Raw genomic sequence first — 13,622 nt, 5'->3', positions numbered from 1 at the left:
AGATCAAGACGCCTCATTGGTCTTTCACAAAGTACGTACCTTGACAAGATATTGAAGAAGTTCAATATGGATCAGTCCAAGAAGGGGTTCTTGCCTGTATTGCAAGGTGTGCAATTGAGCACGGCTCAATGCCCGACCACGGCAGAAGATAGAGAAAAGATGAGTGTCGTCCCCTATGCCTCGTCCATAGGGTCTATTATGTATGCCATGCTGTGTACCAGACCTGATGTAAACCTTGCCGTAAGTTTGGTAGGAAGGTACCAAAGTAATCCCGGCATGGAACACTGGACAGCGGTCAAGAATATCCTGAAGTACCTGAAGAGGACTAAGGATATGTTTCTCGTTTATGGAGGTGACGAAGAGCTCGTCGTAAAGGGTTACGTCGATGCTAGTTTCGACACAGATCTGGATGACTCTAAGTCACAAACCGGATACGTGTATATTTTGAATGGTGGGGCAGTAAGCTGGTGCAGTTGCAATCAAAGCGTTGTGGCGGGATCTACATGTGAAGCGGAATACATGGCGGCCTCAGAGGCAGCACAAGAAGCAATCTGGGTGAAGGAGTTCATTACCGACCTAGGAGTTATTCCCAATGCGTCGGGCCCGATGACTCTCTTCTCTGACAACACTGGAGCTATTGCCCTTGCCAAGGAGCCCAGGTTTCACAGGAAGACCAGGCATATCAAGCGTCGCTTCAACTCCATTCGTGAAAATGTTCAAAATGGAGACATAGATATTTGTAAAGTACATACGGACCTGAATGTAGCAGATCCGTTGACTAAACCTCTCCCTAGAGCAAAACATGATCAACACCAGAACTCTATGGGTGTTCGATTCATCACAATGTAACTAGATTATTGATTCTAGTGCAAGTGGGAGACTGTTGGAAATATGCCCTAGAGGCAATAATAAAATGGTTATTATTATATTTCCTTGTTCATGATAATTGTCTATTGTTCATGCTATAATTGTGTTATCCGGAAATCGTAATACATGTGTGAATACATAGGCCACAACATGTCCCTAGTGAGCCTCTAGTTGACTAGCTCGTTGATCAACAGATAGTCATGGTTTCTTGACTATGGACATTGGATGTCATTGATAACGGGATCACATCATTAGGAGAATGATGTGATGGACAAGACCCAATCCTAAGCATAGCACAAGATCGTGTAGTTCGTTTGCTAGAGCTTTTCCAAATGTCAAGTATCATTTCCTTAGACCATGAGATTGTGCAACTCCCGGATACCATAGGAGTGCTTTGGGTGTGCCAAACGTCACAACGTAACTGGGTGGCTATAAAGGTGCACTACAGGTATCTCCGAAAGTGTCTGTTGGGTTGGCACGAATCGAGACTGGGATTTGTCACTCCGTATGACGGAGAGGTATCTCTGGGCCCACTCGGTAATGCATCATCATAATGAGCTCAATGTGACCCCCGGGTCTATTTTCCATCATATTAATCTCCCGACAACAAGCTATTTCTGGCGCCGTTTATTTCCTTTTATTTTTTACTTTGCATCTTTATTATAAAAATACCAAAAATATTATCTTATCATATCTATCAGATCTCACACTCGTAAGTGACCGTGAAGGGATTGACAACCCCTTTATTGCGTTGGTTGCGAGGATTTATTTGTTTGTGTAGGTGCGAGGGACTCGTGCGTGGCCTCCTACTGGATTGATACCTTGGTTCTCAAAAACTGAGGGAAATACTTACGCTACTTTACTGCATCACCCTTTCCTCTTCAAGGGAAAACCAACGCGTCAAGAGGTAGCAAGAAGGATTTCTGGCACCGTTGCCGGGGAGTCTACGCAAAAGTCAAGCTATACCAAGTACCCATCACAAACCCTTATCTCCCGCATTACATTATTTGCCATTTGCCTCTCGTTTTCCTCTCCCCCACTTCACCCTTGCCGTTTTTATTCGCCCTCTCTTTTCCATTCGCCTCTTTTTCGCTTGCTTCTTGTTTGCTCGTGTGTTGGATTGCTTGCTTGTCACGATGGCTCAAGATAATACTAAATTGTGTGACTTTACCAATACCAACAACAATGATTTTCTTAGCACGCCAATTGCTCCTCTTACCGATACTGAATCTTGTGAAATTAATGCTGCTTCGTTGAATCTTGTCATGAAAGATCAATTTGCCGGCCTTCCTAGTAAAGATGACGCTACCCATCTAAATAGCTTCCTTGATTTGTGTGATATGAAAAAGAAGAAATATGTGGATAATGATATTGTTAAATTGAAGCTATTTCCTTTTTCTCCTAGAGATCGTGCTAAAGCTTGGTTTTCGTCTTTGACTAAAAATAGTATTGATTCTTGGAATAAGTGCAAAGATGCTTTTATCGCTAAGTATTTTCCTCCCGCTAAAATCATCTCTCTTAGAAACGATATTATCAATTTTAAGCAACTTGATCATGAACATGTTGCACAAGCTTGGGAGAGGATGAAATTGATGATACGTAATTGCCCTACACATGGTTTGAATTTGTGGATGATTATACAAATTTTTTATGCCGGATTGAATTTTGCTTCTAGAAATCTTTTAGATTCGGCCGCGGGAGGCACTTTTATGGAAATCACTTTAGGAGAATCTACTAAACTCATAGATAATATTATGGTTAATTATTCTCAATGGCACACCGAAAGATCTACTAATAAAAAGGTGCATGCGGTAGAAGAAATCAATGTTTTGAGTGGAAAGATGGATGAACTTATGAAATTATTTGCTACTAAAAGTGTTTCTTCTGATCCTAATGATATGCCTTTGTCTACTTTGATTGAGAATAATAACGAATCTATGGATGTGAATTTTGTTGGTAGGAATAATTTCGGTAACAACGCGTATAGAGGAAACTTAATCCTAGGCCGTACCCTAGTAATTCTTCTAATAATTATGGTAATTCCTACAACAATTCTTATGGAAATTTTAATAAGATGCCCTCTGAATTTGAGACTAGTGTTAGGGATTTTACGAATTCACAAAAGAATTTCAATGCTTTGCTTGAAGAAAAATTGCTTAAAGTTGATGAATTGGCTAGGAACGTTGATAGAATTTCTCTTGATGTTGATTCTTTGAAACTTAGATCTATTCCACCTAAGCATGATATCAATGAGTCTCTCAAAGCCATGAGAATTTCCATTGACGAGTGGAAAGAAAGAACCGCTAGGATGCGTGCTAAGAAAGATTGCTTTGTGAAAGCGTGTTCTTCTAGTTTCTATGAGAATAAAGATGAAGATCTAAAAGTTATTGATGTGTCTCCTATTAAATCTTTGTTTTGCAATATGAATCTTGGTAATGATGGAACTGAATATAAGCCACCTTTACCTAGAAGGCGTTCCAAAAATTCGGAGTCTTTAGATCTTGATGCTAAAAATAAGATTGAAGAAGTTAAAACTTTAAATATTAATGAACCCACTATTTTGGATTTCAAGGAATTTAATTATGATAATTGCTCTTCGATAGATTGTATTTCCTTGTTGCAATCCGTGCTAAATTCTTCGCATGCTTATAGTCAACATAAAGCTTTTACTAAACTTATCGTTGATGCTTTGATGCAATCTTATGAAGAAAAACTTGAGTTGGAAGTTTCTATCCCTAGAAAACTTTATGATGAGTGGGAATCTACTATTAAAATTAAAATTAAAGATCATGAGTTTTATGCTTTGTGTGATTTGGGTGCTAGTGTTTCCACGATTCCAAAAACTTTGTGTGATTTGCTAGGATTCCATGAATTTGATGATTGCTCTTTAAACTTGCACCTTGCGGATTCCACCATTAAAAAACCTATGGAAGAATTAATGATGTTATTATTATTGCAAATAGGAATTATGTGCCCGTAGATTTTATTGTTCTTGATATAGATTGTAATCCTTCATGTCCTAATATTCTTGGTAGACCGTTCCTTAGAACAATTGGTGCAATTATTGATATGAAGGAAGGGAATATTAGATTCCAATTTCCATTAAGGAAAGACATGGAACACTTCCCTATAAAGAAAATAAAATTACCTTATGAATCTATTATGAGAGCCACTTATGGATTGCCTACCAAAGATGGCAATACCTAGATCTATCCTTGCTATTATGCCTAGCTAGGGGCGTTAAACAATAGCGCTTGTTGGGAGGCAACCCAATTTTATTTTTTGTTTTTTGTTTTTTGCTTATGTTTAGGAATAAATATGTGATCTAGCCTCTGGTTAGATTTGTTTTTATGTTTTAATTAGTGTTTGTGCCAAGTTAAACCTATAGGATCTTCTTGGATGATAGTTATTTGATCTTGCTGAAAATTCCAGAAACTTTCTGCTCACGAAAATAATTGTTAAAAATCATCAGAACGTGATAAAATATTGATTCCAATTTCTGGTCATCAATAAACAAATTGTATAGGTCGTCCTATTTTGGCTGAATCTTTTGAGTTCCAGAAGTTTGTGTTAGTTACAGATTACTACAAACTGTTCTGTTTTTGACAGATTCTGTTTTTCGTGTGTTGTTTGCTTATTTTGATGAATCTATGGCTAATAAAATAATTTATAAACCATAGAGAAGTTGAAATACATTAGGTTTAACACCAATATAAATAAAGAATGAGTTCATTACAGTACCTTGTGGTGGTGTTTTGTTTTCTTTCGCTAACGGAGCTCACGAGAATTTTTGTTAAGTTTTGTGTTGTGAAGTTTTCAAGTTTTGGATAAAAGATTTGATGGATTATGGAACAAGGAGTGGCAAGAGCCTAAGCTTGGGGATGCCCATGGCACCTCAATATAATCTAAGGACACCAAAAAGCCAAAGCTTGGGGATGCCCCGGAAGGCATCCCCTCTTTCGTCTACTTCCATCGGTAACTTTACTTGGAGCTATATTTTTATTCACCACATGATATGTGTTTTGCTTGGAGCGTCTTGTATAATTTGAGTCTTTGCTTTTTAGTTTACCACAATCATCTTTGTTGTAAACACCTTTTGAGAGAGACACACATGATTCGGAATTTATTAGAATACTCTAGGCGCTTCACTTATATCTTTTGAGCTATATAGTTTTTGCTCTAGTGCTTCGCTTATATCTTTTAGAGCACGGCGGTGGTTTTGTTTTATAGAAACTATTATTCTCTCATGCTTCACTTATATTATTTTGAGAGTCTTAAACAGCATGGTAATTTTCTTAAATTGGGAAATTAATCCTAATATGTTAGGTATCCCAGACTAGTAAAAAACTTTCTTATGAGTGTGTTGAATACTAAGAGAAGTTTGATGCTTGATAATTGTTTTTGATGATTGTTTGTTAACAGAGTATATTTTCTCCACGTGGGGACAGTAAGTAGGCAGTACCAGAGGAGCTTACCTAGCTAAGATGATTTTTTTGAAAAGGGGAACATATTAATATGAAGTAGATATCAATTACAACCAGTCGCTGCACCAACAAGATGTTCAAAAACATCCAGAATGCACACTGCCAAAAATGACAATGAAAAAAAATAAAGAAAAGAAAAAAAAGACCTTGCCACGATGATCAATCACCGGCAATAGCAGCACTCTAACCACCACCAAAGACAACACCCGGAATACAAAAAAGTTCTCCAAAAGCAACGCCTACAGGAAGGAAACAATGCATAAGCTGTGTCGTTGCCCGATCAAAGATCATAGGTTTTCACCCTGGAGAAAGGCCGCGATACCAGAACAATGCCTTCAACATGGCCACTGCCAAGCACAACCAATAAAGGCTAGACCTTGGGTTTCCACCCTGGAAATCACGACTCGATACTGAAAGGAGCGCCACCAACAAAGAAGTCATCCAATGCTGCCGCCCCCACTTGCAAAGGTTACTACTACAAGTCACGTACCACCAGGCTCACAGGAACTTGTGCCCGATCTGGACGGGAACATATCCTGGAAGCCAAGTCTGAAAAACTGCGTGTGAATTAAAATCTTCATTGCTTCCAAGATCCCGCCTTTTATCACTTGCAGGTCCTCCAATCACGCAATGACATTCTCCACATATGTTGATCCCTTGAAAATCTTGGTGCAGACATGTCCAAGATGTCAACAAAAATAGAGCTTCGCAGTACCCCGGTGAATCTGGTTATGCTGATATTCTGGGTGCACCTGACCGGCCCCTCCCCAATCAAGGTGTTGAAAGAGCGCCATATACGTAAATCTTTGTTTTCCTTGGAAGGAGAAGCCCGGAACTCGCTGATGGGTAGATCAAAGACGGCTGATCAACCACCATTGCCTCGACATGCTGCCACACCGGAGCCGCCACCGTAGCTCGAAGGGAGGAACCCCCAGAGACGAGGAGACTCACTACACGAAGCAGGCTCGAAAGCCCTAGCTGGCGTGACCGCAACCCACGTGTCCACATGCCCGCCTAGTAGCAGTAGCACGAGAAGCATGGCTGGGCTGCGCGTGCATGAATGTGCCAGGGGACCGGCGCCAAGGCACGCGGCAGCAACACGGGTCGTGGCACATCAGCGGAGAGGCCCCCCTGCCCTGCACCAAGATGGGATCTCGCTGGAGGGGGGGTGAGGGCAACGCGGTGCCGCGACAAGGATGACTTCCAAGGACACCGCAACGTCCGCCAAACCGGGCGCAGCCGCCGGAGAGAGCCACCCGAGCCACAACACGATGGGATATCATGAAAAAGCGGGGAGGAGGCACAGTGCTAGACGGGGACGAGAATGAGGAGGCACAATGCTAGACGGGAAAAAGAGGGGACGAGCCATAATACGACGGGATATCGCGGAAAAAGAGGGGAGGAGGCACATGTGAGGTCCTCACCTTTTGAGGGCCGGTCTGCCTTATTTCGAACATTTATGGCATCCTACATCTTCCAGGGACGACGAATCGCCTGAAATTTGATGCCAATTTTCCCCTCGCCGAACCAAGCAACATACGAGACCCGAATGAGTTAAGGTGGCCAAACGTTGCTTACGTCGTGCGATCAATCTATTGATTCACGACCGAGACGCATACATATACTTCGGACTGGACAAACGCACCTCAAACGTCCACGGACGCACCTGGCCAGTGTCTGGGTGTCTTCATTTTAAGTCTCTATTTGTCATGCATGTAGCCATGTCCCTTTTTTTCCTATACGTCCAGTCACATGCATGTGACACTACTAGGGAAAAGCCTAGCAGTAGCGCGGGTTTTAGGCCAACCAGTAGCGCGGGTGGCAGTGCTACTAGTACGGTGCTACAGCTAAAGATTAGCAGTAGCGTGGATTAACCCACGCTACTGCTATATCCACTTAGTAGTAGCGCTTCCTGGAAAGGGCACTACTGGTAATTACTAGTAGCGCTTCTCGCAGCCCACGCTACTACTATTATCCCATATTATATTTCTTTTTTATTTCATGTTGTATTCATACACCTTTATACAAGTTTTCATACAGCAGCAATTTAGAGATTGTTTTTACATCATAATGAGTTATTACATCACTAGATGAAAGAACCGTGGACTAGTTTCAAGTGGATGGACATCCACTTGAAACTAATCCGCAGTTGTTTCACCCAATGATATAATAAATATCATCATCATCATCATATCATTAACAACTTATCATCATAATACATCATTGTCATATAACTGTTGGGAATCGTAACATAATTTTAAAATTTTCCTACGCTCACCAAGATGCATCTATGGAGTATAATAGCAACGAGGGGAAAGGAGCGCATCTATATACCCTTGTAGATCGCGAGCGGAAGCGTTCCAATGAACGTGGATGACAGAGTCGTACTCGCCGTGATTCAAATCACCGATGACCGAGTGCCGAACGGACGGCACCTCCGCGTTCAACACACGTACGGTGCAGCGACGTCTCCTCCTTCTTGATCCAGCAAGGGGGGAGGAGAGGTTGATGGAGATCCAGCAGCACGACGGCGTGGTGGTGGATGTAGCGGGATCTCGGCAGGGCTTCGCCGAGCGTCTGCGAGAGGGAGAGGTGTAGCAGGGGAGGAGGGAGGCGCCCAAGGCTGTAAAGTTGCTGCCCTCCCTCCCCCCTTTATATAGGCCCCCTGGGAGGGGGGCCGCCGGCCAAGATCCATCTGGAGGGGGGGGGGGCGGCCAAGGGGGGTGGCTTGCCCCCCAAGGCAAGTGGGGCGCCCCCCCACCCTAGGGTTTCCAACCCTAGGCACAGGGGGGAGGCCCATGGGGGGGCTCCCAGCCCACTAGGGGCTGGTTCCCTTCCCACTTCAGCCCACGGGGCCCTCCGGGATAGGTGGCCCCACCCGGTGGACCCCCGGGACCCTTCCGGTGGTCCCGGTACAATACCGGTAACCCCCGAAACTTTCCCGGTGGCCGAAACTTGACTTCCTATATATAATTCTTCACCTCCGGACCATTCCGGAACTCCTCGTGACGTCCGGGATCTCATCCGGGACTCCGAACAACTTTTGGGTTTCCGCATACACATATCTCTACAACCCTAGCGTCACCGAACCTTAAGTGTGTAGACCCTACGGGTTCGGGAGACATGCAGACATGACCGAGACGCCTCTCCGGTCAATAACCAACAGCGGGATCTGGATACCCATGTTGGCTCCCACATGTTCCACAATGATCTCATCGGATGAACCACGATGTCGAAGATTCAATCAATCCCGTATACAATTCCCTTTGTCAATCGGTATGTTACTTGCCCGAGATTCGATCGTCGGTATCCCAATACCTTGTTCAATCTCGTTACCGGCAAGTCCCTTTACTCGTACCGCAATGCATGATCCCGTGACTAACGCCTTAGTCACATTGAGCTCATTATGATGATGCATTACCGAGTGGGCCCAGAGATACCTCTCCGTCACACGGAGTGACAAATCCCAGTCTCGATCCGTGCCAACCCAACAGACACTTTCGGAGATACCCGCAGTGTACCTTTATAGTCACCCAGTTACGTTGTGACGTTTGGCACACCCAAAGCACTCCTACGGTATCCGGGAGTTGCACGATCTCATGGTCTAAGGAATAGATACCTGACATTGGAAAAGCTCTAGCAAACGAAACTACACGATCTTTTATGCTATGCTTAGGATTGGGTCTTGTCCATCACATCATTCTCCTAATGATGTGATCCCGTTATCAATGACATCCAATGTCCATAGTCAGGAAACCGTGACTATCTGTTGATCAACGAGCTAGTCAACTAGAGGCTTACTAGGGACACGTTGTGGTCTATGTATTCACACATGTATTACGATTTTCGGATAATACAATTATAGCATGAACAATAGACAATTATCATGAACAAAGAAATATAATAATAACCATTTATTATTGCCTCTAGGGCATATTTCCAACAATAACACCTCCTCATGATCATCATTTTCATCAATGAGACATCACATAACAAGTTGGTCACTAGTCATAATCACAACTCCTCCTCCTCATCATCAACTCTTACACATTGTACCACATAATAAACATTGTACCTAGGACCTACTTCTCTCTCATAGGACCTACTACATTCTCTTAGGTAAAATAGTATAAAACAAGATAGGCCCTGACTCTCCATGATGGAGAATGGGGATTATCCTGTCTCCAATTTTTGCCTTTCACACAATGTTGCTTCCAAGTAGCTCCCTACGACTGACCACACATTTTTTCCATTCTTTGATTATCATGTCTTCACCGATTTTAGAAATCCGATATGGACATGTGTGATTCGTAGGATGACATGGCTGTATGTTCAAAACATCAAGGCGACCATTCTGAAACATCAGATGAGGCACACAATCCTTCGGGATTTTCTGTTGAAAAACATAGTAATAACTTCGTAGTTAGCAATGTAGTTCAGTTTTAGAAGAATTTATGCAAAAGATGCACGGATGTCGTAATAGTAAAAAATCTTACCATGGCATCTCCATGGATGTTACTGTAGTTCAACACGTGCACTAGTGGCACGTATTGACCATAATGTGGAGAAGTTTGATAATAGATATTTTAATTCTCAAGATCAATACAAAATGCGATCATATAATTTTTCTCCTGATAAGTTAATTCTGAGCCATCGGTGTAGTAGGTTCTGTCTACCATCTTCCGCACATTGTTTGAAGAATGAAAATAAGCTGTAAATGGAAATAAGCTGTCAACTATTTTGAAATAAACAATATAAATTAGTTAATAACTATGTTTGAGAAACTCACATAGCGGTAGAATTGGAAGCGTATCAACAAGGACCCAAATGTCCATATTATCTTGGTCGATGTCAGGATCACCAAGATCCATGGTGACAAGCATATCCTCATAAAAATCATATATCTTGCAAAGTGCTTCCCAATTTGTGCAAACAAAATGGGTTATGCTCTGAGAATTGTACAGATTTACTTCAAAATCCATATCATGATGGGTCCTTAGGTGAATTTACTTTGTTACGAAACTTTCATGGTCTTCAAAATCCATCCTCTCCAATACATAGCGTCTTGCATGGCATGGATAAGCTAGTCGAATTGTAAAATATAAAAATTACACGTTAAAATAGTTGAAGTCATGCTTAATTAATAAAAAAACACTTGTCGTCGTTGCGTACCGTTTCAACTAGTTTTATTAATTTTCTTACTAATTCTATTAAACACTTACTAAAAACAGTAAAAAATAACTACATTATACAATAGTAAAAAACACTACAGTAAAAAATAGAAAAAATAGATATGGAGGGAGGAGGGGGTAGGAGGAGGGAGGAGGAGGAGGGAGGAGAGAGGAGGAGGGGGAGGAGGCCGGTGGGATCAGAGGAGGGAGGGGGAGGAGGGGGAGGAGGCCGGTGGGATCGGAGGAGGGAGGAGAAGGGAGGGAGGAGGGGAGGGAGGAGAGAGGAGGGAGGGGCGGCCGGGGGAGGAGGAGGGAGGGGGCGGTGGGAGGAGAGCTGCCGTCGGAGGAGGGAGGAGGGACGAGGGGCGTCCGAAGGAGGAGAGAGGAGGGGGCGGCCGGAGGAGGTGGGAGGAGGAGGGAGGGGAGGAGGGACGGAGGGAGTACCTCGGTGGACGACGGCGGCGGCGGACGACGGGTATCGGCGCGGGCGAGAGTGAGTGAGAGGGTCGGCCGCGTCGGGAGGATAAGGTAAGGTTAGTAGTAGCGCGGGTTCGTGAAAAACGCTACTGCTACGGAGCATAATAGTAGCGCTGGGTACGGATACGCGCTACTGCTAAGTGGGGCTAGTCATCTACGCCCCGTTCAAACATAGCAGCAGCGAGTTTTGCTAGTACACGCTACTGCTAAAATCTTAGCAGTAGCGCGGTTTATTTACACGCGCTACTACTAAGTAGCAGTAGCGCACGATTTTGTCCAGCGCTACTGCTAGGATGCTGTGTATAAGGTTTTCCCTAGTAGTGTGATTGGTTGGAATGGAAAGAGAGAGAAAGAGTAGAAATAATATGAGAAAAATGATTGTCCGTCGCGTGGCCAAATCCTATGTAACTGACGCATGACCACTTATGGGACACGATCGGGCACTTCTCATGTTGCCTCTGTATGTGGGTTGAGTAGATGAGTTCTGGACAGCCCCGACTAAGGAGGTTTTGAGGGGTACAGTTGGATCAACTTTTTTCTTCTTTTTCTTGTCTGGTTAGTGGTTCTGTACTCACCTGATTAATTTGGAGAGTCCGGTTGTAGATGCTCTTCCATACATTGTCCGAGAAGAAGCTCGCTAGCTAGTCAAGGACGAGCGCTCAACTTGAGGTAGTCCAAAGTCAACGACGCCGGCGGCATCCCTGCACACCGCCGACGTGACATGCAGCAGCGAGCTTCTATTACCGTGGCTTGTGTACTAAAGCAAGCCTACTAGTACTTGTATGCATGTACGTACGTACCGCTCCTCAACGGCCTGCTCGCCGACATCTCCATCTTGTGCCCATCGTGATCGCCGAGATCGATGGCGAACGCTGGCACGTGCGCCGTCGTTTACACCAAGGCCTCCCTGAGGACCTCCTGTTTGGTTTTTTGCTTTTGATAAATCTTGCTAACTTTACATAAACTTCGGTAATGTTCAACAGTAAAATAATTAGGTCATAAGAAATGCTTAACCAAATGTGACGGCCTATTTCTAGAGTACAAGCATATTGAGCGAAATTATGAGCTTCAAAATTATGATTCCGACTCTCATGGATGAATCTACATGACTGAAACTTCATCATCCGTCCCTTGACTTTCCGCGATAATTGCACCATGTGATCCCTCTGGATGAATATCCTAAATCATTCCGAGGCAATCAGAAGCAAGACAAATATTGTCCAAATCTAGATCATCGGCCAAGCACAGAGCTTCCCTGCAAGGCTGCAAGCATAAGTTTCCAGTAGAGTTGGGTCACAAATGTCAGCGTACAATATGGCAGAAGAGCCTAGGTATATATTATTTTTTTTGAGAAAAAGAAGAGCCTAGGTAAGCTGAGACCTCCTGTTTTGGGTCTGACTATATATCATCTAGATGTGAGATAATATCTCACATCTAACATAACATTACCTTCTGTTGACTAATAACTAAACAATCTCTTATATTGTTTGTTTGTCGGGAAATTTTACATCGTGACGCCGCACCGCGACCTTCCTGTGGCGGGGCGCAGCAAGCTGCGATTTGTCTTCGCGCACTGTGGCATTTTGTGCGTGCCTTGTACTGCTACTGCATGCATGTGTCGTTGTCCAGCTATTTTTTTTCTGCTTACTTGTTAGGCATTACTACAGTGAGCAGTGTCCCTTTCCTTTTTCTTTTGTGATTGTACCTAGATAGGTCTAGCTTTTCTCATTTTGGTTGTCAACATCTCCCACGAAAAAGAGAGATATAGTAAGGCCTATTTCTACAACACCTCACACAGAAAACAAATCAAATTAAATGGGGAAAAAAGTGCTAAACAACGAAATGTTAGTAAATTCTCCGCATAAAAATGTTAGTATTTAATTACAACAAAAATATTTTTGAAAAAAAATAAAAGCATTTGTAAATTTTAAAAAAGTCATGAAACTTCAAATGTCCGTGAAACTGAAAAAAGCTCACAAATTAATTGCTCATCACTTGTTTCAAAAAGATGTTCACCATGCGTTTAAAATTTTACAACATTATTTTGAAAAAAAATCACAGAGTATTAAAACATTGTTCGTTGCGCATTTAATATATGTGTAGGTCGAGCTGCAAGTCAAGGGTGGAGTTGCAATTAGGATGAAACACACTACGATCCTAGTTGTGAGTCAAGGGTGGACTTGCAACTCGGACAACTACACAAAAATACGATACCATTTGCGTGTCGAGGGTGAACTTGCAACTGGCACAACAACAAAAACCAAGACCAGTTGCGAGTCGAGCGTGAACTTGCAACTGAGATGAAAAAACACGTCCTCAGTAGGATACAGGGGTGGACTTGCAACTAGGACAACTACGAGCTCATTTGTGACCCGAGGATGGACATGCAACTGGGACAACTACAAAACTACGAGCTCAGTTGCGAGTCGATGGTCGGCTTGCAACTGGGGCCCCTCAATAAACACACACCCCTAGTCGCGAGTCGATGATCGACATGCAACTGAGGACTCTAGACAAACACACAAAAGCACCCTTACTTGCGAGTCAATGCTCGACCTGCAGCTGGGGCACCGACAACACACACACACACACCCTAGTTGTAAGTCGATAGTTGGCATGCAAC

The sequence above is a fragment of the Triticum aestivum genome, chromosome 7D, assembly GCF_018294505.1.
Source record: "Triticum aestivum cultivar Chinese Spring chromosome 7D, IWGSC CS RefSeq v2.1, whole genome shotgun sequence".
NCBI lineage: Eukaryota > Viridiplantae > Streptophyta > Magnoliopsida > Poales > Poaceae > Triticum > Triticum aestivum.
The sequence above is the reverse complement of the archived record's forward strand: the minus strand, read 5'-3'. Positions refer to the sequence as shown.